The 27,210-nt window shown below is 45.2% G+C and overlaps 1 protein-coding gene across 1 annotated transcript in view; it reads right to left on the reverse strand.

Annotated features, from left to right (window-relative positions):
• Window positions 1-16,266, reverse strand: part of LOC115310225 (sorbin and SH3 domain-containing protein 1) — a 242,712-nt gene extending 226,446 nt beyond the window's left edge. Inside the window, exon 1 of the mRNA XM_042292521.1 lies at window positions 16,076-16,266. The gene's annotated coding sequence lies outside the window, so the exon portion shown is untranslated. The remainder of the gene's footprint in view (window positions 1-16,075) is intronic.
• Between the last annotated feature and the right edge of the window lie 10,944 nt (window positions 16,267-27,210).

Consider the following 27,210-nt stretch of genomic DNA (forward strand, 5'->3'; position numbering starts at 1 on the left):
CAGTATAAAGCTAAGTATAGCCCCCGTCTAGACAATAGTAGAGGTATTGTTCCAGATTGAAACACACCATATTGGAAATAACAAAAGTTATTTTTTTTTTAAATAATTGACATATATCAAATAGAGTGCGCGGGTTAGCATGTTTCCCCGTGTTCTATACTATGTTTCACCTTACGATAAACCTTAGAGGACGTTGCGAGCAATCGAATCTAATAAAATGCTGCGTGAGCGTCACGTGACCTGCTGGGGCGCAGCGTCGCGCCGAGCACGACCGAATCGAGATTTTCGTCCGCGGACCGTGTACCACGTGACTGTCACCTCACCTATTCCTGCGATCTGCGCCTCGTCCGCGGACGCGCGGACTGATGAAGTTGAGCGCCTTTTCACTCGCGGATTTTTAGCAGAAGAATGACTTGAAAAGCGTTTAGTTTAGCAACGGTGCAATGTTTTCTTGATTTTTTTTTTCGGACGAATAAAACAAAAATGACGCATCATTGTGTTTTGTGCGTTCGCTGGTTCATTTTGTCGCGCTATTCTTGGTTTTACGCGTAAAGGAAACTGCAGAAACTCGCAGGTTCCGATATTTCTCCGGGTCCGTATCAAGAAGCTTCCGTCGAAACTCGTCTAGCACGCCGCGATAATTCTTGCACGTCCAATCAGACTTTCGCCGTGCAAGATTTCTCTTGTGGTTGTGATGTACGTAAGTGTTGCGCACGAGCGCGGAGTTCGTGAGGGCAACTCCAAACGACCCTCCGCGAGCCCAGAACGTCGTCGCTTTACACCTAAGCCTTCTCAAGCAGGGTGCAATTGCCATGCCTTGGATTAGTAAAGCCACCGGCGCTTCGCGCGAAGTCTAATCACGGTGTTCTGTCACGATATGTACGTAACAGCGGCGTGCGATTCTTTGTCGCGGTAGCAAACGCCGATTTCTCTCTTGGACAGCGGTGCCACGGTGCGATGTTAGAGCTTCGTGGCACTGTGAGGTGGCGAACAGGTTCGGTCCGTCCTCGCTGGCGTCGGCTCGTCGACTCCCTCGCGTGGATGCACTTGGGAGACGGAGGAACCGCGGATATGTCGTCACGTGATAAATCCGTCCGCGGATCAGTCCATCGTGTTATTCGCCCATTACAGCACTAGATTGGCTGGGACTCGGAGGGCCCGTAGCGTCCATTTTGCGGTTCATCATACGGTGACGCTGTAACGTCGGTGACATACATGGCTTGCTCTGACATTCTGCAACGTCATGTTTGGTGACAACTACTACGCAAACTACAAATATCAGAAATTTCATATATTTGGCACTCATAATAGATCACGGGAGCTATTTATTTAAATACGTACAGCATTGTGGAGGTTATATATTTTTCGTCACAAAGGCGCAAACTTGGCTCCTTTGACGTTTCTCAATAGATTTATAAACCGTTATCTAAAAAAAAACTACAAAATTAAAATGTATGCTATATATTTATATTAGAAAGTTTTTTAGAATAATATAAAAACGGTTACTTTATCTCGATAATTTAATTTTTTATGTCGCTCCACGCGTTTTTATTTTTTTTTCTAAAGTACAAGCTTAAGAAACCTCCCAGGCGCAATTAAAAAAAAACATCTTCAATTTTTCTGAAATTTATGGTAGCAGTTCTACACCATACTCTTGTGTATATTCATGAAAAGCATGTTGCAGCATTTTGTTTTCTTCAAAGTTACAGCGCTGCAAAGTGTACCTTGGCACGCCGGCATTTTTGCCCTACGCCAAAGACGGGATTATATTTTGATTCCGCGTACTTTATCACTAGATATATTTTTGTGCAGTATTCGGGTATTGGAGCTCAAGATCAAGTATTTTACTAATTAAAACAATACCCGCGTTGCTCGTTCTTTTAATTTATTTAATTAATAAGCCTGTTTTGCCTTTTAAAGTTACAAGTTCTATGAGCTTTAGCGGAATGTTTTCCATTTGTAATCGCTACTACTAGCTTGTTTACAGGAACTAGTAGAAAAGTAAGAACTGTGGTGTAAATTATACGCAAATATTTATATCTATGTTCGCGATGGAAGTGGGAATGTTTAAGCGACCAAACTTGTTAAACTACTATGCCTTACAACTGTAGGTCCGGCTGGTCAAGGTAAGCCTGTGGCTTCAATGGCAGACTTTCACTAGGACATCCGTTAAGATTTAAAAGAAAAAAAAATCTGTTTGTATTTTTATTTAAGTAAAATTTAAAAAAAAACATAAAATTAAAAAAAGCAAAAAAAAAAAAAAAGAGTAAAGATGTTGAGAGCTGCCCGCGTTGGGAGGAGGGTACCTTGGAAGTTCATTTTTTGCCCCTCTTTAGACCAGACTGACCAATTTCTCTAAGCACTCACATGTATTGCAGTAATTCCAACGAGTGCAAAAAAAAAATTCGTCGGCTCTGAATGTGGCAAGTAGGGAATGCACGAACTGATTGACGCTGTCTCACGGGCGCTGCGTTCCGGGAGGAGAATTTGAAAGCCTTCTGGAGCAAGTCCAACTACGGCTCTCTGATTATCATAGTTTAGGTACCTGACAGCGAGCTCTTCTTGAAACAGCAGATAAAACTAGGCTTGAATTTATCTCGGCAAACCAATCAATAATCATGTTGCCGGTGTATTTAAAGAATGCGTTATACGGATGTGGAAGCCGTAGGCAGAAAGCTCTCAATTTCCCGAAGGGGGGGGGGGGGGGGGGGGGGCTTTCATTATTCTCCCCCCCCCCCCCCCCCCTACCCTTCCCGGGGAACGTTTGGGATGTCTCTTGAAAGAGACGTCCCAAACGTGTGTAATCCTCTGGATAAAGTAGGATAAGCATGCTGACGGCATGATACCTAAACAAATGTCTGCTTTTGCGATCCTATAATTTAGCGGTCATTGCAGTTGTGATCAGTGAATTCCGTGGTTCAGGCGCGCTGACCGCAATGAATTGTTTCAACGTTTGGGGAAACAAAATGGGACTTACGAAACGTATTATTTCGTCTACTTCCGTAGGCTGCAGGTCCGCTAGAGGTGCCACTGTCGTCATTCGCAACTACTTCCAAGGGCTTTCGAAGGAATTTCCAGCACTAGCCAGGAAGGGGGGGGGGGGGGGGGGGGGAGGCTTACGGGACTTCATATCCCCCCCCCCCCCCCCCGAAATACATGCGCATGCATTTTGAACCCTCTTCCCTCTCCGCACCCCAAGTCATGGACATATCAACCACCTCAACCCCCCCCCCCCCCCCCCCTCCCTCCAACCTGAAAAAAATTCCTGGCTACACCACTGCTACGTAGGGTCTTCGAACAGGACTGCGCGAATAGTTAGAAAAATTTATCCACTCACCAGCTCTGGTCACTTGGTGACCAGACCTGGTGAGTGGATAAATTTTTATTTTTTCAATGGGCGCCAGCTTTTGATATGAGCGGGCACCAGGGCGCACAGATTTGATTAATGAGGCGCACCCAGAGGTTCCGGAGGCGATGGTACCTGCTTTTCCGAAGAGCTGGGGGGGGAAGGGGGGGGGAGGGGGGGAGGGAGCCCCCGAGCACCCCCCCCCCCCCCCCGCCCCGTAGTCGGCGCCTATGGCGGAAGCTGTCTTCTCGCCTTGTACCGTTCAACGTGAGAGATAGGAAAGTAAAGCAAAATCGCTAAGCCGTGAAACCAATTTTAGTAACGAGGTTTCAAGGGCATCCATTGTAACCCTGTATCCACGTGCATGCAGTTTGCAGAGGAACGGTGCAAACGCTTTGACTCTCTGGCGCCACCGGTGCTAAGCAACACTTTTATAAATATACTATCGTCCAGGAGCCAACGCCAGCGTCAAAAGCGAAACGCCGCAGAGCTCTAAAAGCAAAGCGTGAAATAAAAGCGGCACCGACCTAATCATCTCTAAATCAGAAAGGCGGCGGCTACAGAAAGCAAACCCCAGAAGGCGGCGGTGGCCCTCCTCGTGAACCCAAAAGGGGTTTCTAGGGAACCAAAGATGGCATGGGCCGCAGAGCACACGCAATCATCGCCTGTTTTCTCCAGGTGCACTTTTCTTTTCGGAGGAACTGACTGCCACATGCTTATACTTACTCCGTGCGTTGTTTCATAGAAAGGCTAATAACGCACTCGAACTCACGATCTTTCCTTCCTTCTCTCTCCTGTCATGCTTTCGAAAAGTCTCGGAGTCTTGTGATCGTACCGGCACGCGTTCGTGTGATCACTACTGCCTGATGCACGTTAAAACCCTTTAGGTTAGCAGGTTCTACTGCACTGGCTAAATTTCTCCTTTACAGCCAAGAGACCGGTCACCCGTTGAGACGTACCAACATCAAGGCTGTATAAACATACATGCAACACAATATTTTTGTCAGTCCCGTGTAATTGCGTCTTGACAGAACGTCTTCGGCGATGGCAGCGACTCACGGCGTCTGTAGTGTATTCTGTGCTGACGATCTTAGGAAACACGAAAAGAAGATAACGAAGCGGAGAAATTTTCGCAATGTGTAAGAGAGAATCGGGCGAAATCCTCCAGTTCGTGCATTACATATTTGTAGCCACATTCAAAGTTGACCGATTTTCTAGCACTCGTTAGAATTATTGCAGCACAGGTGAGTGCTTCGAAGGATTCGTCAGTGTGGTGTGAAGAGGGACAAAAAACAAACTTCTTTAAACGCACTCTTGCCAACGCCGGCAACTATAGTGAGCTTGATATTTTTACTCGTTATTGTTCCATGTTTTTTTTTTTTTTTTTTTTTTTATTTTGGAATAAATAATTACAAATATTTTCAATCTTAACGGAAGTCTTACTGAAAGTCTGCCAGTGAAGTCGCAGGTTTACCTTGATCAGCCGGACGTACAATCGTCATGAATAGCAGTTTAACAAGCTGAAGTTTGGCTCAAACATTCCCACTACATAGCGAATATAGGAATAAATATTTGCATATAGTTTGCACCGCTGTACTCACATTTATACTGCTTCCCGTAAAAAAAAAAAAAAAAAAAATAGTAGCAATTGCAATTGTTTTTGTCCCACTTTTGTGGAAAAAGTTCAGCCAAAGCTCCTAGAACTTGTAATTCTAAAAGGCAAAACAGGCTTATTGGTTAAATAAAAAAATGAAAGACGTTTACAGATCTCTGTAATGCGAAACTAGATCGCAGCTTTTGAGAAGGAGGAGGGGAGGGTATGCCCCTCCTCCCCCTCCGAACCCTCGCAACCTCCTCCTCCCCCTCTTTTCCTCCTCTCCTTTCCTCCTCCTTCTTCTACCCTCCTCCTCTGCTCCTCCCGCTGAATTTGTTCATGGGTGACGTGACACAAAGTCATGTGACGTCATTTTTTCCGCTAAATTTATTGGGGCAAGTGAATTGGTGTTGAGGTCACGTGACGTCATTTTGCCCGCTAAATTTAGCGAGGAAACTTAACCCGCTAAATTTAGCGAGGAATTTTTTTCCCCTTCACAGTTCTTTTTCCCTGCAAATATTGTTTGTTTTTTTTGCAAAATCTTTTTGGTTACGTTCCCTACACATGTTGAGTAATATACAAAAAAAAATTTTTACAAAAACAAAAACATTTATTTGAACTTGGGTGCATGACCTTATCTGAACAGAATTTTTTGTATAAAGCCCTCGTTCGCTAGAAACTAAATTATGCTTTGTTCTCAAGCAGAACAAAACCGTTCAGCTCGTTCTATTCTCGGTAATTGTCATCGCATTGCTAGCGTAACATCCACGAAAGCAAATCTCTTCCCGTCTAACTTCTCTTTCGGACATAAAACTGCTCGGGTATGTCTCTTTCGCGAGATTTAATCTATTTAAACTTAGTTACACCAAAAACGTTTTCACTCTCCTGTTTTATATTTCACCCCTCAATGACCGTCATGGTCAATGTGGGTGACCCTAATTGTAAAACTAATGTATTCTATCATTCATTCGTCCTTAAACTCCTTTGGAATGGAAGCACCTTCCTGCTTCTGCTGCATGCATTGTTAATTATCAACTGTTTAAAAATAATGTTAACATATCTCTCACTGTTTTGAGCCTCCACGAACTAAATGTAAATTACTCTTTTTGTTTGTTATCTTTTGTTGTTCCCACTTCCCTATATAATGTCGACTGCCCTGGCGGTATTTAAATAAATAATTTAGAAATATGGGTGCGGGCAACGGAAAAGAAAGGGGGGGACCATGGTCATGCCTAAAAGTGCCATCGCTACAAAACAAAAAGTCTAGAGAAGAGGGCGACCCCCCTTCATTGACTTAAAACGAAAGAAACGCATAAGAGGACGAAACAGGCTGTGTCGACCGTTTCGTCCTCTTATGTGTTTCTTTCGTTTTAAGTCAATGTAGATCACCAACACGCTCAAGTCTTTAATTACCCTCCCTTCCCTTTCGATGTCAGTGTCAGCGTAAAGGCCTCTTAAATGCGAGTGAAATAGGAATATAACCGTTTAAGCGTGCACACGGAAAAAACTAAAAGCCTAATGATATTTCATAATGAGCTTGTGGCCGTTATCATTTCTAGTGTTTGTGGGTAATCACGCGTAGTTTGGCTGATTCTGCAAAGCGATGAACACTCGGGTTTGGAAACACTAATATGATGCATAGTATTAGTTGCTCAATACGTTTACATCTGTAAGGCAGCAAACAATTGCTCATCCTTTTCGTCTCTTTTTTTTCTTGAGTGGCCCGAACTTGCAGAGAACGCGATTACCTCAATGTCCGTTACTGAATCGGAAGGCAACAGGTGCATATTGTTCGCAGAATACAACACATAATTGTATGGGGAGGAAATATTCACGCACAGGTGCTCGGTGGTTGCGAGACTCTAGACAGGGATATGTTGAATTCTATGGATATTAGATTCATTTTTCGCTGCTTTCATTGGTACTTTTGCACCGAATCGGTTCTTCACCTGAGGTTCGGTTTGGAGAAAAACACAAAGTTCTCGCACTGTTGATTTATTTTCTCTCAGTTTACGTAAAATATTTTATATCAGCTAGGCATTCTATTAAAATCTTCACACCGCACAGTTTTTTAATGAGCTCGCTGATTTCCTTTATATTAGCTTTTGCTTGGCAAAAAAGTGTTGATTTGGTAATGCATTATGCCGCTCGCAATAATGCCTAAGAGGCGCTGCGGGCTTTTCCTGTATAAAAAGGAAAGGTGAAAAACGTAAGCATTTTAAAATTTTAAAATAATCATAGTATTTACTGGGAACAAATACTCATCATTAATTTTATGTATAAAGCATCCGTAAATACAATGCTCCTAGAATTCTTACATACTCAAAAGTTACTGGCCGAAGCAGACCTCTTTTTCGGTGCACAGTTTTTTGCACAGAATTTAAAACTTGCCCAAACAAGACATACCATATTAGAATCCAACAATCCTAAGTTTCTTTAAAGCTCCAACACGACATACGAGGAGTGCAACAAGTTATCGGTTAAATTTACCGCCGTGTCCTTATCTAGCAATGTGAAATCGAAAAGTAACTTCCTAGTATCTTAAAAAAAAACTTTTTTTTTCCTCTGAGCTGTAAGGTTAAAGGTAATATCAGAAACTTGTCATCCTGTGTTTCATATTAACGAAATGTAAAATTGTTTGTTTATTGTTATTTTGCGATATTATTTTTATTCAAGGTTGACATTCGAGCTCATGGGTAGTCCCGGCTATGGGACCCGGCTATGAGTATAATTCTATTCGCGACTCCAGCGACCTATAGGGGGCGCCACCACCAAACAAACATGGCGGCTGAGTCCAGGTCGCGTCGGCTCGGCCGGGCCGCCTGAACAGGTGGCGCGTTGAATTTCACAGATTTTCTTTTGTTTAATGCCCAATTTTATAGGTATTTGAACTCAGACGGTTAAGTGTAGCCGGTGCACATAAACTTGCAAAGCATAGTTTTGTTTTGCCGGTGCTTTTTGTTCTTTTCATGTCAAACTCTCGTTTCGGAGATTTCGTTCAAAACCGAAACTAAAGGCTCCGGAGAGGCGGTAATATACTAATCAGTTTTGATCATCTAAGGAAAGCGGCGATGACTATAACTTTTCAGCTAACTCGGATGCCTCGACCATGCGACTTATCTGTCCGCGAAATCGAGCTTTTGTGCGTATCTGCTCGGTCAACAACAGGAAATTTACAGGAAAATTTGCAGGAAAATTACAAAAATTAAGCAAGCGCTTCTTGAGCCAAGGGCCATGTTAACCCGCTGACGCCCCACTAAGCAGCTGATACTCGTATTTCAATTCAGGTTTTAGTAGGAATCGAGAAGTCATTTCGACGAGCGGGTTGTGTATTATATTACGTACTATGTACCACTAAGGCGATATTAGTATATTCTTCGGGTTAAAATATGAGCTTAGTTGACTAGCTATTAGGTGAGCTGCTGAATAAAAGTATATTTGACAGAGAGAGAGGTACTACTTAAACTTAGCCAAATGGTTCTATAGCCGGCAGCACGGAGACAAACTGAAGAGTGTCTTCATCGAACATTCACGCAGAACCTCTCTGCATTGAACTTTGCTTCGAATCCTGAATGGAGAAAATGAGTATTTTTTGTGGCCGGTCAATTTGACCAATGTAGACGTATATTGCTGCTGGCTTCGACGTCCTCGTAATATAAATATTGGAGGCGCGATAGGTCAAAATGCCGTGACAACATCTAACGTTGCGAGACTCGTCCCCCACCTTTTGAAAACAGATAATTTCCCTCATTCGTCATTTGCAGCGAGCAGGTTCTCCAGAATCAAGTGATTGCGAAATCAGCCCAACTCCTTCAGTGTGGTCCAGAGGCTTTTTCGGCGAAAAGCAGCCAAGATAAATAGCCAACGCACCGACCGGCGTGGGTGGCTTCAACTTGAAGCTTACCGAACACAACCAAACTCAAGAAAAGCAGCTATCGAACCTTCCCATTCACTTGACTGCAACATTGATGTTACCTCCAGTGAAATGCCTCGTCTGTCGTCCTCAGTCCACTATTCTACATCCTTATAAAGAAACCACTTATCAGTTACCAAGTAGTCGTCACTTTGAATGCGATTCAAGACAGACAAGAAATCAAAACGTTTTTCCGTGATTCCTCCCCACCCAAATCGAAAGCACGCGACCGTGCGCTGTGAAGTAAACGGGCTTTCAAACACGTAATAGAAGTAAACAATCTATTGAGGCTTCACCACACTAATGACCACTCAGGCAAACTTAAGAAATAATCAGACCTTCGTCAAATTACATTGTTCGCCACCGCGCCGACTACACGTCTCCGCGAAAGCCACCACTGTAGAGACGCGGAGGGGCGCGGAGCGACCTGGACCGGCTGGTTCCCGGTTTTCCCGCTTGGTGGCGTCCGCTTTGCTGGAGTCGCGAATATTACTGTGAGGCATTTCCGCTGGCGAAGTTGGCAACGCACATCACTGCCACGCGGGGGAACTGAGCTTGAACTCTGCTCGAAACCCGCTCAGTCCGGATTTTGTTTTATAATTCCATAATTTTATATGGAAAATTACAACCCATTCTTGATTGTTAACGGGTAATTTGATTCGGAACATTCTTGAACGTACCGCGTGTATGAAAGTAGCTGACTCGCTGCTTCGAAGGAGTCACAATTCTGCCGCCGACGCCGGATGCTCGACACCCTTTTTCTATTTTAGTTTGTAGGCACAAAGTTCGTCTGATGTACTTTCAGCTTTAAATTCGTTTACCAATTTCCATCGGGGAAAATATAATGAAATAAAATAATGAATAACTGGCACGAAGACCCTCCCATAGGTACATTTTGGACACCAAAGTCGCCGGGTATTATTATACATTTATTATTAATGCAACTCGTTGAGCCCAGATTCCACAATAGGGGCGTATGAGCGGGTTCTTGTTCTGTCCTCCACAGGCCACTCAATCTGGGAAAAAGGTGGCTCGGGTATATGGTTACCTGTGTACTTTGCATGCGAAATTCTGGGCAGATTCATACTTGAAAGGGGAAAAGGGGGGGGGGGGGGGGGGGGGGGGGGCAGTAGGGGGACGTTTGGATATGTATGTTTATAAATCGCTCTCCATTGCTGCTATTCTTTTATACCCCATAAAATCGCATCATACTGTAGTATTTATAAAGTAAGCAGTATTGGCATGCGCCAGCTGACTAAATAGTGCGTTTTTGTTATTGCGTATGGGAACAAACGCAAGCACTGTACGTTAGCGCTGCGTGTTACACCCTGTGCGTGCGCGACGCCCGAACTGCGGTCTTTAATTGGCATATGGCGAGGACGTGCCTGCGCAGCGTGAAGCACTCTGTGTTAACGCAAACGCACAGCGGTTGCCTTTGCCAGAACTCCCTACACTCCAAAAGAAAAGGGTATCACCTTACACCCTTTTGTCCCATATAACACACCCCAAAACTTCATTTCGACGTACAGCGCCTTATAGTCGAACAGACGGCACAAAATTTACCAGGTGCTTAATAACGGTGCGATATAACTTATTAAATTGCTAAAGTGCGTATCAAAGACCAAAGAAAGAAAACACGGAGCTTTTGCAGTACGGCAAAGAAAACTCCGATAATTTTTTTTTTTTTTTGTAGTCTATAATACGTACATCAGCTATCTTAATACGTTGTACCACACGGCTATCAAGCCCCTCGAAAACTTTGGGGACGCCTGTTCGATTATGGGGCACTGTACGTCGAATTGAAGTTTTGGGGTGTATTATATGGGACAAGGGGTGTAATAATACACCTTTTTTTCTGAGAGTGCATATTGTGTCTGCCTCCGTGCTTTACGCACGCGTGCGCACGAATATCTTTGTGTAACAGCTACTCCTTTCATTCTGGCTGTTTGACAAGCACAGAACACAATTATTATCAGTGAGTGTGAAGGGTCAGGAAACAGTACGCATTTCGACAGACAACTGTCTCTCGCAGTGCTTGGGTTGGATCATATCATGTTATAACACCTTACGGTCGGTGCATCTTCGATACTAAATGAGTAAGCGATGGTTATCATTGCTGCGAAATGGCCGGTTTTTTTTTTAGAAATGGTAGTGTAAACAAAGTCACTACCCTAAAGTATCCTTCCCTCCTATTCAAATGCACACATCGACTTGAGAAGCTTCGGTGAATGTTAAAACTATTTGATTTGTTTTGGGCTCCCGTAGAAAAGCAAAGCAATACGAAAGCTCGACGACGACAATGTTTCATTCGTATTTTGACTCCCGCGAGGGTACATTCCAAGACTGGAACCACTTTCCCCGGGCCATCGCCATAATCACGAACTTTGACCTTTTATAATTATGTTCTTGTTGACAGTGCCTAATTTGTAATTTGTATTTTGTTATTGTACATTTTTTTATCTCGCCCTCCCTTTCTCTCTCTCTCTCTCTCTATAATGCCTTGAAAATTTAGGGAACACTAAGAGGATAAACAATTCCCATTGAGGTATAATGCACACATGGTAGTGACATGGCGGCAGAGCGGGGCAAAGAAGTTGTTTCAAAATTTATTCAGGCATCTGGGCCTGCTTGGTATTCTGAATTTTATTCCTTGGGATAAGGCGATATTATTATTATTTTTTGCCGATGCATAGATTCTGCATGTGTATGCGTGCGTGTGTGTGTTCTTTCTCTAAGAAAACTCCTTTTGTTAAAGTGAATATATTGTGTTCCGTTGATTTCTATATTATTTTTAAATAACTGAGCGTCTCTTCTGTTTACACTAAGTAAAACGAAATCAATAAGCAACAAAGAGTGAATATTCTGGCATTTAATATTGGTAACATCCTCCGAAAAACAAGATGAGTCAAACACTCGTAACCGTTTGAACAAATTGGTCGTAAATTTGAAAACGCAAGTTGTTCTATAAATAAGGTAAAGCGAGGCAAAGTGAACAAAATTTCCAGATCGATGCAGTTTTTTTTTGTTTTTTTTACTGCCAATTATAAAAGAACTGTATGAACAAATATATTTTCTTAGTCTTGGCATTTAGGTCAGTTGGAATGACTAGAATTGAGTTAGTAGAAATACAAAATATTTATTGATAATAAAAAGGCACAAATGTCTCATTTTGCCCCCGATCCCCGGGGTAAAACGACATAGCTGTGCTGCAGAATTGAACACCTTCTCTTAAAAAAAAAAAATAAAACAGTAGGAGACATCTGAGTTCTTTTTCATTTGCAACGTTTAAAGTATGATTCCTGGACCCCTACGCCATCCTCGTGAGCCCACTCTTTGCACGCCGTGCATTGAATTCACGCAGAACGGGACGCTTCTTCGCTTCATAGTGTCGTACACACCTGTCACTGTCCTTATTGGCGCTCGTCACGCGGTTTGCAGAACGCGAATTCCGCTTTACCGGCCTATTCAGTGACCGAATAGTGTGCTGACTACCCCCTTCACCCTGATCATACTTCTCGGGTTCATTTGTTTCAAAGTAAATTATATCATTCACATATCCTTGTACGTAAGCCCCCCTCCAAAAAAAAAAAAAAAAAGCATTTCTTTATATAATATGCTCGACGAGATATTTTCCTTGTTGCTCGGAATAAACTCGTCGTTTGAATCCTAACTTACTTTTATAAAGTACTTGCTCTTTAAATTCGTTGAGTTTCCCCGCACGCCTTTGGTGCGCCCTCTAAGGTACCCCGAAGACGTTTGATGCAGCGTAAATGGGCTGACGCTGCAGGTGACACACGCTTTCAAGTGCTTTCTCCGCGTCAATCTCGCACCATGAAGCCCTGTCTGTTTTTGCTTTGTACGTCCGGATCATCCTTTAGACGATAAGAAGAACAAAATATGGCCCGAGAGCAAACACTGAACCCTTTAAATCTCAGTTTTTGTCCGTTGATAGCGATAAAAGCGTTCATGCACCTTACATATACTTTCATTGAAACAATTTGATGACCATAACAGTCAAAACCTGGAGCGATGAAATTTTATCCACAGTTAGCCAACGAAACAGAGAAATTTAAGTAAGCGTTTATTTCGGTTCATTAGCTTTTCTAAACTCAACTGCACGCTTCCAGTAGAGTGCAAGTGCAGAATTTCGCCACATCTTGAACCATGAAACAATAACTGCGCTTTTTTATTTTGTTTTTGTCAGTGCCCTTCCACCATTAGTAGAAGAGGCTTTATAAAATAATAGGGAGGCTCTAGTTAGGTTGGGCGCAACTGCTAGATCGGGGATCATGGTACATGGACGTCATTTAATTGCTAAAATTCGCTGGGAGTCTACAGGGCGAGGGATCGTTTTATTTCAAGTCATAAGAGCCTATTAATGTGCTTGAATAGTTTACGCAAGGTATAAGTGATTAGTTTTCTATAGCCACCAGTTTTGTTCCGATATGTTAAGTATTTGTATAACGCGAAAAATGGTAAATTCCGCCATCTTGGACGTTGCTGCTCGTCTGGCAACCCTTTCCCCTCCCGATGTTTACAATTCCCGGAGCGAGAAGGAAGCGAGAGAGGCTATGCCCAAGGCGTTCGTTGCTTGCAATGGGAGGCGAGAGGAGGAAAGGCACATGGGGCAACAGGGTTGCAACAGAGGGGGCGTCTGCTCGCGTGCAGGCAACACTGGCGCATATCCTTTCCACAGCCTCTTCCTCCGGCGCCGCCATTAAATTGCAGACGCTCGCCAGGGTTTGAGTTGCGCCCACCCTAACTAGAGCCTCCCTATAAGATAAAGCGGACAAGTGCTGGCACATGTCGGCAAAGTATGAAGTTAATCGCGTCGCAAGATTCGCGTACAGATGGCGCTGAACTCAAGAATGTCGCATTTTCCCTCATGTCCCATCTCGCCCCGCCTTACCTTGACGTCGGACATTCCGGTGGCGAACGATCGGTATACACGTGGGAGTGAAAATAGGTAAACAATGCGAAGCACGCAAATACATCCCAAATATTCGAGTCAAATATTTTTTTTTCTCAAAGCTGGCATGACTGACTATCATTCTACTTCGTATCTTGTTTCTTACGAAATGACGCAATTCATGAGCACAAGAATACACGCAAAAACAAAAACAAATGTCGCGCCTAAATGAGGGGATGCGCAGCGCTAGCTAGAATTCGTCCGCTTCTTGCATAGGGGTTGTAATGATGTTAGAACTCCAAGCTCTTATTGACTGATTGAAAAAAAAAGTAGAGGGTAGATCTTAATGCATCTAGCATAGAGGTCTACCCACTATGCTTTCCATCAAAGCCAATCAGAGCGCGGCGTCGTTCTGACGTCACCGCCACTCCTGTGCTAGAAGCAGACGACTAGGTCTACGCATTGAAACCTCAGGCCCTGCCTACCGCGCTCCTATATTTTCCTTTTCTTTCGTGTTATTTTATATGCACGTATCTGTGTTCGTTCAACGTTCGACATATCACATCGTCGCTGACAGCTTGGGAAAGGCAGGGCGTGGCGCGTCCCTCTTATTAGTCCCTCTTATTATCGCTTCGCAGCCAAAGCCATATGGCTGGAGTAGCCGATAAGCCGCGTCACAAAGCATGAACATAATAAGCGCCGCGTTTCTATCGATGACTGTAGGAGTACTGCTACCACGCACGTGTACAAGAAACGATGTTTCAGCATAAAATGTAAGCGGTACAAATTGCGCGTCGGAAGCCTATATAAGGCAAAATATCCGTAAGCGCGGCCCGTTCAGGAAACTCGTCGATACGGATCTGATGGCGATATAATCATGGAACACCGAGTGCATGCAGGTGTGCGGGTAAAGGCTGGCCCACACACTTGCGTTTGGTTGCAACCGAGCGCACCGGCAGCCGGTTTCTGAGCCTCTCCGGGCGTAAGCAGTCGCAAGTGTGTGAACCGGCCTTGACAGGGTTGACGAGGTGTTTGGAGCTAACGGCGGTACCGATTTACGAGTCACTTGAAACGCGCCACGTCGATCTTCCCAAAGCACAAATATATAGGTGATTCTTTACACGACAAAACCGAATGTTATTTTCCCTCAAAGCATCGGAATTTTTGGTTCGGGCTGGTTGGTCCCAATTAAATTAAATTATCAAAACTGCACCAACTATACACACGGGTGAAAATAAGAACTTGCGCGACACGGACTGGCACAACCTTTCAGTTTTTTGCAGGTTTTTTATGCGCAAATAAAATTGAAGGTCTCGATACAAACGTTGAGCTATGTAATAACAAGCGCAACATTGCATACTGAGATAAAGACTCGCATTTGAATTAATTACCAGCTGCATCAAATTTACTGAACGATAAATAGCATTTACTTTCCTTTCTGAACAGTATCCATTACCCACATATCAGTTCAGCTAATTAAAGAGAAAATTATGCGCATTGGGGAAATGGGAAGACACTGGTCTAACTCCTGCCGGTGGTATTTTGCGACTCAAAGCGCCAAGTGGGGAAGGAACAGACCACATAATCCGCCGGGCCTTTTTATAGCATCACCCACGCGGCGACTGTCATACGTTACGACATCGCTAAGGCCATACGTGGCCCGCACAGATGCGACACTAGCGATACACGCTAGCTTGCAACGCCTCCCGAGTGGGACATATAATTCCGCCACTCGATGTATTCGGACAGCTAACCTGAGCACCGACAGAGCACGTGTCACCCTCGATCGATGGGCGATCCCTGCACCACGAGTGTCCACGATGGGACAGCTTCACTCCGCGAGGTCACTTATCCCCGACAGCCTAAGAGACTCGGGGCGTGGCTTGCACGCACTTGTTGCTTCCTGATTTGTGCTTCGGCGCTTTAATGCCGCAATCTCATTGGCCGAGAAGCCATAATGAGATGCTACAGACACGCCAAGCTCTGGGCTTCTTGAGCTGTCTGCGAGTGACTCTAGAACGACCGAGTTGCACTCCCGGCACAAGCCTCGAAACCTCTCTTTTATTACCCTAGTGAAACCAGTTCTACAAATATATCGACTAAACGTGCAACAAGAAGGTATCAGAAGAATGTAAATAACATTGCTGACGGTTTATATATATTTTTATGAGTTCTCAAATAAATATTAAACACATCATAAATATATTTTTTTTTTAAATGTTGTCTCGATAGGGTAGCTTTATCTTCTTTTTTTTTCTTCTTTTCTGGCGCCGATCGTAAGTGGGACGCAGACAGCGGATTAAAAGCACTCACCTAGTCGATCGGATAATCCCGATGCACAGGCACCTGACCGTCACCGCGCGCGCACACCTCACCGCCGGCTAATACCTGTCGCGGTTCAGACTCGGCCTCAGACTCGCACGACGTCCCCGAGCTCGCGCACTTGCAGAAGCCCCGAGAAGAGGGTCCCGACGGTCAGCAGTAGCGGTGCCGCGCAAACGAGGCCAGGGGATCAGTGGGTGCAAGGAGTGGCACCCCTCCTTCCTCTCGCTAAAAAACCCTTCGCCGAGTCTCGACCCGGTTTCCCTCCTCCCCCACTTCTTCATTCGCCACTGGGGAGGACGAGCAGGAGAGGCCTCGACGGTTTGTTTGGCCCACTGCCGACACCGAGGGTTTGGGCTCCGAGAAGCCCCGGGCCTCTTTTCTCCATCGGGTCGCTGCCGCCGCGCCGCGGGAGCGGGCTTCGGTCCACAACTCAGCTGACAGTGCGGTGGGAACTACGCCCTCGCCGGACCAATCAACCGTCCCCCTTTAGTCACCTGACCCCACTCTCCCTCCGCGCGTGGCTACGGGAAGGGACGCGATCACGTGGTAAAATATATTCGTACGACTGGTCCAACGAGCACGCGGCCTCCACCCTATGGTGTCAACCTAGCGGGGAACGGAGCAGAGGGGTTGCCCTCGCCGAATGCGTTATTGCAAACACGAGGCGAAACTAAGTTTCTCGGGCCATGTTTGCTTGCTCCGTTTCGGTGCCGTTCGAAAATGGTAGACAGCTCGGGGTATAGTGAGTCAGCGCTTTGTTTGTGCGCGGAAAAAAGCGCGCGCGCGTTTACGGAGCGCGTTTACGGTTCTCCGAAGTGCTCGTTCGTGGGAATGCTGTGTTTAGATGAGGTGAATGTTTGGAAAATATGAGAGGTGTAGGGTGGTTTCGAAGTGCGCTGCTTCTAATTATGCGCAACGAGAAAGCTCTGGCAAGCGGCAGAAATAGACAACATCGTTTGGCTCCCTCTATTTAGTGATACGCGCTAACTTATTATTATGATAAGTCGATCGATTAATAAAATAACAAAAAGGAAAGAAAAACGAGAATAGTTTATATCAGGAAATGCAAATAACACTGCAGCGGGTTTGTCTAAGCCACAAGGGCTTGTCGGACTTGACCTGCAGCAGTAGCGACACAAAATTGTGAATTCTTGACCTTAAATGGTGGTGCAAGAGGGGAAGTGCGTTTTATGGATTTTTTTCTCTTAATAACAGAGACCTTACGTGTAGAGTACAACGGCCTTTTGGAGGGCAATGACCTTTGACACCTTTTTACTTCTCGTACATTAAAATCACAAACTGGCCCTGTATAAAAATGAACTTTTCTGCCCGCAAGCACTCTGTGTAAATACACGGAGGCTTTGTTGTTGTTTTTTTTTTTTTTGTTTTTTTTTTTTGTTTTTTTTCAGGAGTAAAGTATTTTTAACGTAAAGTTTGAGTACCATTTGGTTAGATGTCTCCTTTTTATAAAATCATTTGTTTTCTTCAGATTATATTTGATCAAAAACGTAGTAGGCATAGCACTTGTATGAACACTACAACATTATTCGATTTGAATGTTGCGGACTGTAGGTACGCATACAACGCCATATGTGGCGCTCAACACTGCCAGAAGATTGTCTGTTTCAGAATCAGATATAGAGGCGCGGACTATTTGTTTCGGTGCCTCCTTCCCGAAAGCAGGCTGACAGTCGTGGCGATGGACGCGTGGATCCCGGAACACAACACATGATGCCACAAGTGTTTCCAACCCCAGCTGCTCCAGCGCGTCTATGATAAACTTTACAGGCATATAATCAGCATCAGATCACGTGACTGCCGTTCTGGTGTGGAGGGCGTGAACGCTTCTCGTTTTCCTTCCTATAGCGATGAGATCGAGTTACAAGGGGCGCTTTCATCAGCTTGTCTCCCAGGTAGTAAGGGGTGTCTGGAGGGGTTATGTTGCGCGGTGTGACATTTGGAAATGCTGTCTCGTGCATGACGCCAGGAGTACAGCCAAGACCAAGGGAGTAGCGCAGGGGGGAGGGGGGGTGCTTATGGGGCTTCAGTTTCCCCCCCTTCACCCCCTCCGCACCCGTCATGGACATCCCAGCCCCCCCCCCCCCCCCCCCCCCGCCCCCCAAAAAATTCCTGGCTACGCCACTGGTCAAGACTGGACGTCAAGCAGCGTGGCATAGGCGGGCTGACTCTGGGGACCACGGAAAAAGCCCTAATGATGGCGTGCAGGGAGATATGGGTTGGTCTTCGTTCGAGGCAAGGGAGGCAAGTAACAGGCTAGAGTTCTAGGACCAGCTCGGAGAAATGGATGAAGAAAAAAAGGCAGGCAGAATATTCAGGTACCTAGATATGACCGGAAGACACAGGTTGGAGGAAACAAACCCGAAGACTCGCGTCAAAGTACTGGTGTAACACCATGGAAGACGTACAGACAGGAACACTGAAGAATATTATAAAGAAAAGGAAGAGAGAAGTGTGAGACACAAGAATGGCCAAAGAAACCAGCTTTAGAAAGGTACAGGGCCAATAAAACGGGCATTAAAAAAAAGGAGGAAATATTTGATAACTTCAGAAAAAGTGCGTAATTGGTATAAGCTAGGACAGGGGTTTGGAGAACCAGGCCGCACAGGGTCAAATACCAAGATATAGATACAGCGTGCATTACATGCGGGGAGGAAAGCAAAACGCCAGAGCGTGTCATTAAGGAATGTAACAGGCTCGGCCACCCAAGGACATCACGCGAAGAGGCTGACTTCCTCAGGGGTTTGGGATTCAGTGTGTACGCTGAAACAAAACGCTTTGAAGAAGGGCTCACTAAAAGAAGATTAGAGGAAGTGTGACAAAAATCAAGAGACAGATAGAGGTTAAACCTTATTACATTGGCTTAAAGGGGTACTCTGTCGATTTTTGGAGCTACCCCAATTAACTATATTCTCGGAATCACCCGACCTTTACCCTTTCCAATATGCTTAGAATCTCGAAATTCAGAATAGCTATTCCGAAATCGGCAAGTGAAAATAATGCCAAAACCAATATTCAAATACACCCGCGCTTCTCAGTGCGGTGATTTTAGTGGAAAGCAGGATTGCAGATCTAGCGGGCACTCTAAAAGTGGACTATGTCGAGCATTTGTTTCGTGCTGCTGCGCGGGTACTGAAGCAAGTTTCCAAAACATTCATTTGACATCATGAAACTGCTTGCAATCAGTTGGGAACAAAGTTCCCGCCAGAAGAGTGAACCCCTGCCTGCCGCCGACGTCACTTTTTTCATTGTTGCCATTAGAGATTTTCACTTCGAAAAGCACAGTGAAGAAGAAAATTGTAAATTAAATAACTGCAAAAAAAACAATATTTTTGGCCCAATATTTGAGTTACTATTTCAGCCGGGGACTATGAAGAAAACGTCAGAATACGCAGATTCCAGTATTTATTGATGCGCCCGATCGGGGACGTGCTTCGCACGCTCCCCAAGACAGCGCGCATCTTGAGAACGGTTTACTGTGACTCACTCCGCTGTCGTGACTGTTCGTCCTCCGTCCGCCTGTCGTCGTCCTGTATTTAGTCTGGAGCTAAAAATACCTTTTACAGTAGGTGGCGCATGTCACCGTCCAATTCAAAGGCAACAGCTGCCATCAGGGTTACCAGATTGGGCTATTAATAGCCAAATTGGGCTACTTCTTTTTTTATTTGGCGTCAAAATGTGGCGGTTGGCTATGTGGCTATTTTTGGGCTATTTCAAATCATGACGGAGAAAAATAATTCAACATGACAAACATTGAGACTGCGGGCAATATAAGGGGACACGAAGACACAGAGGTGTCTATTATTTATTTTTCTTGTGCTTGCTTTAGGGTAGAGAGATAAAAGACACTTTAGGATGGACACAAATCAACAGTCCATTTTTTACGGATTCCTGCTTTCAGGGTTTTCTGTGAAGATGCGTAGGCATGACGTCAGGACCTAGATTCAGTTCTAATGGCATCGCTTCTGTATTCATTGTCGCTTATCTTATGCCTCCAAGTTCACACAAAGAAGGACCTTGCCCCTGCATCCTCCTCCCTGACCTTTCTTTTCATCACCCTACCATTTCCTAGGAAAAAGGTGGATTGGGAGGCTACATCTAGGTCAAAGCCGTGCAAGGGCAACTCTTCGATATTGATGAAACGAGTAATCATGCCGAATTACGCACCACCCGAATGCGCGGACTGGGAAACGAATGTGCTTCATGTACGTGCATGTGGCTTCGGAAGTGTTTTTCTGAATACTCTTGAACAGTCCTCGCTTTGCGAGAAGGACAGAATTGCGCTCTTGGAAGTATGTCGGAGGTTTGTGATTGCGTGTATCAAAAGTGTGATGAAACGCCTCCCTGCGATCATGCAGCTTCTCAACGATTTGTTGTTTCTCAAGCATGGCAGCATCACACAGTTTTCTTTTGACAGTTTTTACAAAGCGTTTTCGCCTTTTATACAGACTTCGGTGATCTCGGCCATGGAGTCCGAGTACAGGCTTCTCCAGACGAATATCAGAGATCTGTCTGATGATTGTTTAGAGCTATCTTGGAAAAATGTAAGGGAGGCAAGGAACAGCTCCGGGGCAGCCATGTTCCCGTTGCTCTCTGCGCTTGGCACCGCGCTTTTGACACTACCCTTGTCAAATGCCGCCGTTGAGAGGGTGCTTAGTTAGGTGTCCCTCACGAAGTCGGACCTCAGAAACAGAATGTCCCATTCGACCCTGGAAAGCATCCTGTTTGTGAAGTTCGCATTCCTTGGGAAGAAAGAGTGCTGCAAGGACTTCAAGCCCACAGAAGAATTTTTTGTGCGCTTCAACTCGTAACTGATGTATGAGGTCAGCCAGCCCTGCACGAGCGATTGTTAACTCTATGTGACTGTACAAACGTGTGTCAATACTTAAAAATGCCGATACTTTTTTGTGTGTGTTTTTCCAATAAAATGTCTCATATACATTTAAAGATGTTGCTGTTCTTATAAAGCTTCTTCTACACAATATATGCAGATGCAGTTCCGGCTCCAGTTCCTACTTGCGAGAGCATAATTTTGAATTTTGTGGACCCTGACACTCAGCTGGATTTTGGCTACTTTTTGGCTATACAAATTTTTTGCATTTGGCTACTTTTGGGCTACACCGTTTGGCATTTTGGCGGTTTGAGCTAAACCTACCTGGCAACCCTGGCTGCCATCCATCCATTCATTCCCACACAGCTCGGTGTTTCCACCACACAAGGACTGTGTACTGGATTATTATAGCGGCATCCGTCGGAACAGGGGATCACCGCCAAACCCCGAGCAACATGGCTATGGTGCCTGGAACGCGTCTCCGGCTGATGCGTTTACCGCGTCAAAAACTGGTTCCTCGATTTCCGCCTGATGACGTCATAAAAGTGTCACGCTGTTGCCGACCTCGATCCTGGCGGTGTCCCAGTAACGGTGCTGGATGTGGCAGGCGCCTGTTCGCTGCCAGTCGCCCTCCGGTGTGGCAGTCCACGAAAGCCAGGATTTGGGACGTTGCGACGACAGCTACACTAGCATTTGCTTCTTTCTGCCTTTTGCTGGAACTTGTACGACCAACCACCGGGATCGGGACATCCGACAGCATGACACTCTGGCTTCTGTGACGTCATTTATTGCCACTTCGGGAACACCTTGGACGCGTGGGCGGAATAGGACGCTAAACACGCCAGTCGGAAACGCCGTTCCGGCCACCGTGTCCGCGGCAACACCTTCCAGCGCCCATATTTCGGGAAATACACTTTTGTAATGGCAACATAGGGTGCCGTAGCGTGGAACACCAAAATGTAAAAAAGGTACGAAAAAGGGTGATCCGGTGAAGTGAATCAAACACACTATTTTTAAAGGGTGTTGCCGCACTGACATCCCCTTCAAACAGCTTTAGCAGATGTTGTTTTAGCGACTATTCCAAATAATGCCATATTACTCGGAGAAACATTCCTTCAACTTCGATATATTACGGTTTATGGGAAATATTAACAAAAACAAAGCAACATAGTGTGGCATTTGTAATTGCGGAGACGTGCACCCGAAAATAAATGTCTCAATTGTCGAGTATATGCACACGGGTGCCTGGAGCTGAGCTGGTTTGGTATGCTTCTGAAGGTTTCCAGCTGAACGTAAAGGGAAAAAACGAAGAGACACAACCCAGCAGTGCGTGACTCTTTTTCTCCCCTCCTTCGTTTTTCCCTCCAAGTTCAGCTGGAAACCTTCAGAAGCTTGCACAAGGCGGTGGAGGAGTCAACAAGATCATGAATTCCAAAGTCGTGCATCCTCTATTGCGTCTGTACTTGCTGTTTACGCCTCTGCGCATGTGAGAACTGCCTGTGGAGCTTGTTGCTCGTAGACTTGTTCGTTAAATATATATCTGCGATGCTGCTAAGATCAACCACCCTATTTTTAGTGTGTTCGTCAGCATCCCAAGGGCGTTGCTTTAACAAAGCCGATTTGCACCCTTAAATGTTTTAAAACATTCAGTGTGTAGTAAAATATTGAGAGGAAGAAGAAGAACCCTCCCCCCCCCCCCCCCCCCCCCCCCCGCTTTTTTTGTGTGGAATGGAAATGTACAGCTTTCCGTCATCCACGAAGATTTAGACTGGTATAAAATGGAAGCTCCATGACAACTCGTCATGACCGTCGGGATCTCTGCCGAAGGCCCATTTTCAAAGCAGCCAGTCGCGTGTTTAGCGAGGGCGCTGAGAGAAAACCTTCTATTTTAAGGAGTCCACCCCTGTGCATGTTTGCTGGGTGATAAGAAAAGAAAAAAAGATGAGTACGCATCGTCGGAAATAAAGAACTAAGGTTCCACAAAGAGGAGTATTTTCTTAGGAGAATGATCGAAGACTTAGGTTCGAATTCCAACGACAAGGGTGAGAGGCTTGAAGGCCACGAGCGACGAAGTGGACGAAGGATCGATGAGACTGTTTCTCGCGCCGTTAGAAAGGAGTCTGGCTGAGGAGCTGAAAGCGATAGATCTTCGTACGAAAATAGCCATTTCATATTGCTTAACACCACGAAGCACGTTTTATCCTGCCCAGTGTGATTTCAACCCAAATTTTGAACAAACGTAGTAAAATTTGGAGTAACAATATCCGGAAAATAAAACCGATTACATTACGGTTACATTTTCAGAGAGGTAGCTATCCCAGGCAACACAAGTACAGTGCGCGGCAATATAAGCTATATCTAGGGTTCGGAGTTTTCGGTTGAAACCGATAAAAACCGATTAAAGTATTCCGAATCCACTTTCGGAAATTCGGTTTTAACCGAAAAAGGTCAGTTTGTATACGTTTGGCGTTTTCGGTTTAAACCAGTAAAAGTACGTCAAATCCATTTTCGAAAATTCGGTTTTAATCGAAAAAGGTCAGTTTTTTAGGGCCGCGTCGAGGTGGGTGGGGGAGGGGGGGCGGGGGGAGGAGAGAGGATTTTGCAAGGTTCGACATAGTGTGAAGTAAAACATATAAAATAGCGCAACAGAAAGACAAGGACTGATTGCCTTCGCGGCTGCTTTCTCCCAAGGTTCAACATGCAACAAAAGAGATCTTTGATTGGCCTTCGCGGGATATCTGTGTCCTTTCTGTGATCGGGCTTAAGGCCGGTTCACACATAAAGCGAAGCGCTAAGTTAGCGCTACGTGAGCGCTCCAAGGAGCGCTCATGTGGCGCTTCCTAGCGCGTGATGTATTGGTTAGCGCTTCAGCAGCGCTCTGTTAGCGCTTCAGAAGCGCTTTGTTAGCGCTCTCACCTTGTGCCGTGCTTGCTGCTGCAAAACATCTCGTGCACGGTGATTCCTTTGTTGTTGTTTTCCCTTTGGCATTGAAAGAAGAGGAAGTAAAACAGCCGCTCTCCAAGCAAAGGGTCGGGTAGGCGATCCTGAGTCATGGACTTTGAGCGACTAATTGATTGGGTGCTACTTCATCACTTTCTATTCGATATGCGTGACCCTGGTTTCAAAGACACGCTGTTAAATATAATCGCCTTCAAAAGAGCTCTGTGCCTCGGTCCCTCAGCGTGGGAACAAGGTTCGCCGGGTACCCGTCGGAATCTCGGTGGCGAAAGATTTCGCACACCAAGAAAACTCCTCTGGACGTTAAGCCGTCCACACACATATGCACTAATCACGTATCTAAGAGCATTTGTCGCATTTCTATTTCAGCATCCCACATGTCCGCCCTGGTGCTGCTGATACACACCCAACCAGAGGAACCGGAACCGTAGTGCACGCGCTAATCCGCAGTACCGCGGTACAAGAAGCGCTACTGAAGCGCTAACACGGCGCTGCTGAAGCGCTAACAAGGCGCTACTGAAGCGCTAACAAGGCGCTACTGGAGCGCTAACAAGGCGCTACAGAAGCGCTAATTGCGCGCTGTGTTGGAACTAAGTCACGCGCTAGGAAGCGCCACATGAGCGCTCGTTCGAGCGCTCACGTAGCGCTAACTTAGCGCTCCGCTGTATGTGTGAACAGACCTTTAGTGTTAGTGTGTCAAGTTCCCGGTCCTAATGAACTTCATAGGGCATCGAAGAAAGCCGTAAACACCTTTCTTAATCCATTCTCTCAAACTTCCCTGTGGTTGAGAACATAAATACAATGGATTTTGTTTTTATTTTGCCATTCCGCTGGTTCCTGTACGGTCATCACCTCAGACGGTCATGTTGTCAGAATGGGAAGGAAAAAGAGGTGCGCTGACGATTATGCCCGCGAATCCCGCGATTTTGAGGTGTGTCCTGACGGAGGTTGTAGGGAAGACCACGTATGTATATGTGTCGTTATTCTTTGAGTGATCACAAATATCACAGCTACAAGGATCATCTGACCTGGTGTCCGATAGTGTTTCTTTCATATTCACCGAAAAAACCCGGTAATCTTTTTTGGGAATAAATATACACCGAAAAAAATCGAAAAATGAATTTTAAAATAACCACCGAAAAAAGTACGCCGAATTTTGAAATAATAAAAACCGAAAACGCGGAACCCTAGCTATATCCCATCGGCGTTCCGACCGGGGTGGCAAGAAAGCCGTGACCCTGAGTATGTTAAGCGGTTAAAAAAGGAATAGGTTGGACTGCAACATCTTTTACTTTTCCAATGTGGCGGTCGGTTTCATGGCATGCCAGAGACACCCTATGCGGCATTTGATCCCTTTCGGCTTGCACTATAGTCTGGGGCCAGCGCCGATATCGTGGCACACTGTACACTTCCCTGGGGAATCTCAAAAGGATATTCTTAAATCCCGGGAATACGCGCCAAAAATGCACCCCTTCAGCTGAGCTCAGGAAATTTCGCAAATGTACCCGCAAAACCGCGGAGATAAGAAGAAAAAAATATCGTATAACACGTAAACTGGAAGAGATGATTTCTTTTTGTCGGCTAAATTAACGAAAACAAACAAAAATAACTGCTTTTTTTGTTTTTTTGTTTTTTAATGGACGCGACCGTTGATCGGGAGGTTCGTAACATCTGGACGCCACGCAGACGCAAGACAGAGCGCAACCACGGTGCTTGATGTTGCGGTAGAACGAAAGAATGCGGGCGTGCAGGTGTGCTGCTCGAAAACACAAAAGCTTAGACTTACTTTAGAGAATATCGTGTAACTCTAGTACTAAATATATACGCTTAGAGCGCATCAGCAAGCCTCCTGCAACAAGATTTGTCCGTCGTTACGGTCTCTTAATACAGGTGCGTTGACTGGCACTAATTTTAAATGACGTCACAAAAAAGAATTCCCACTGAAAGCTATAACTTTTTTTTTTTTTTTTTTTGGGGGGGGGGGGGGATTTTTATGCCCAGTTGTACTATGAAATAAGGGTTTAATTCGTACACGCTATGGGCAAATAGTGTATTGGCGGATATAGTATATCTGAGTCCCCACAGATGACTTGACATTATCAGAAAACGCCAGAATATTCTATGCATATTCGTTTAGTTGTTTTCTTGAGTACATTCCTGGAATCGTGGCAGAACCATAAGAGCAGGAGATCGCTCTGACCCGTTTGTTTCTAACGCCCCTAGCTGAATAGAGCCATCTCCTCCCTCCTCCTCTGACGCGCACACCTTTTATCTTCATGTTTTGCTTTTTTTACACCCGCGTATCGACTGTAGTGCCGCCTGGATCGGGCCAAGACAGCAGACGGCCTTCCTATACTTGAGTCAGAGCGCAGTCAAAGGCTGAAAGACACGCGCAAATACATACACACAGGCTAAGAGCGCATTGTCACGGTCTACCAGCCTCGAAGGATGGGCTCAAAGAAAGACGATGAAAGCCGTGACGTTGCACAGTCGGCGTTATTTGATTGGCGGCATGAGCTCATAGCATGCACTGCACTCCGACTGCATAGGCATTCCTTCTCCCTCCTCCTCTGACGCACACACCTTTATCTTCATGTTTTGCTTTTTTACACTCGCGGCAGAGCCGTATATTGACTCGCGGTCGACTGTAGCGCCGCCTGCATCGGTCCAAGATAGCAGGCGGCATTCTTCAAAAGATGGCGCTACTTTTCCGTATAAAGGGGCTTTATTTGTTTCCCCACACCTGGGTGTGGGGAAATAGGCCTTATGGCCTGTAGGAAACAGGCCTTATGGACATGCACGAGATTAGTCCGAGCACGAGATTAGTCCTAATAGCGGCCATACAAACAATATATTACAATTTCAATTGGTAGGTCCTGACAGATTACAATATTACCTAACTGTAAATAAAAAATGAAATAAAAGGTGGAATTATTTTAGAAAATCGGCTTCAGACTTGCAAGTCTTTCTTTAGAAAAACTTGCAAGTTTGAAGTCGATTTTCTAAAAAAAAAAAAAACCCTTTTAAATCTAACATTTTTTATTTACGGTTAGGTAATATAGTAGTCCGCCAGGACCTACCAACAGAAACTGTAATATTGGTTTGTACGGCGGCTATTAGGACTCGAATCTCGTGCTGAGAGAGTTTTGAACGGGACTTCGCATAGACGTTCAGCTGAGCAGAATTTGGACCTAAGTGAGGTTTTCTATTTAATGTTTGTACTTGCCTCAATATCTGAGCGTAAAAGCAAGTAAAGCAACAATAGTTATCCTAACAATATTTATTTACTTGGCACTGGCGTGATTTAATTGCAAGG

Source organism: Ixodes scapularis, unplaced genomic scaffold, assembly GCF_016920785.2.
Source record: "Ixodes scapularis isolate PalLabHiFi unplaced genomic scaffold, ASM1692078v2 PGA_scaffold3__209_contigs__length_174095766, whole genome shotgun sequence".
Lineage (NCBI taxonomy): Eukaryota > Metazoa > Arthropoda > Arachnida > Ixodida > Ixodidae > Ixodes > Ixodes scapularis.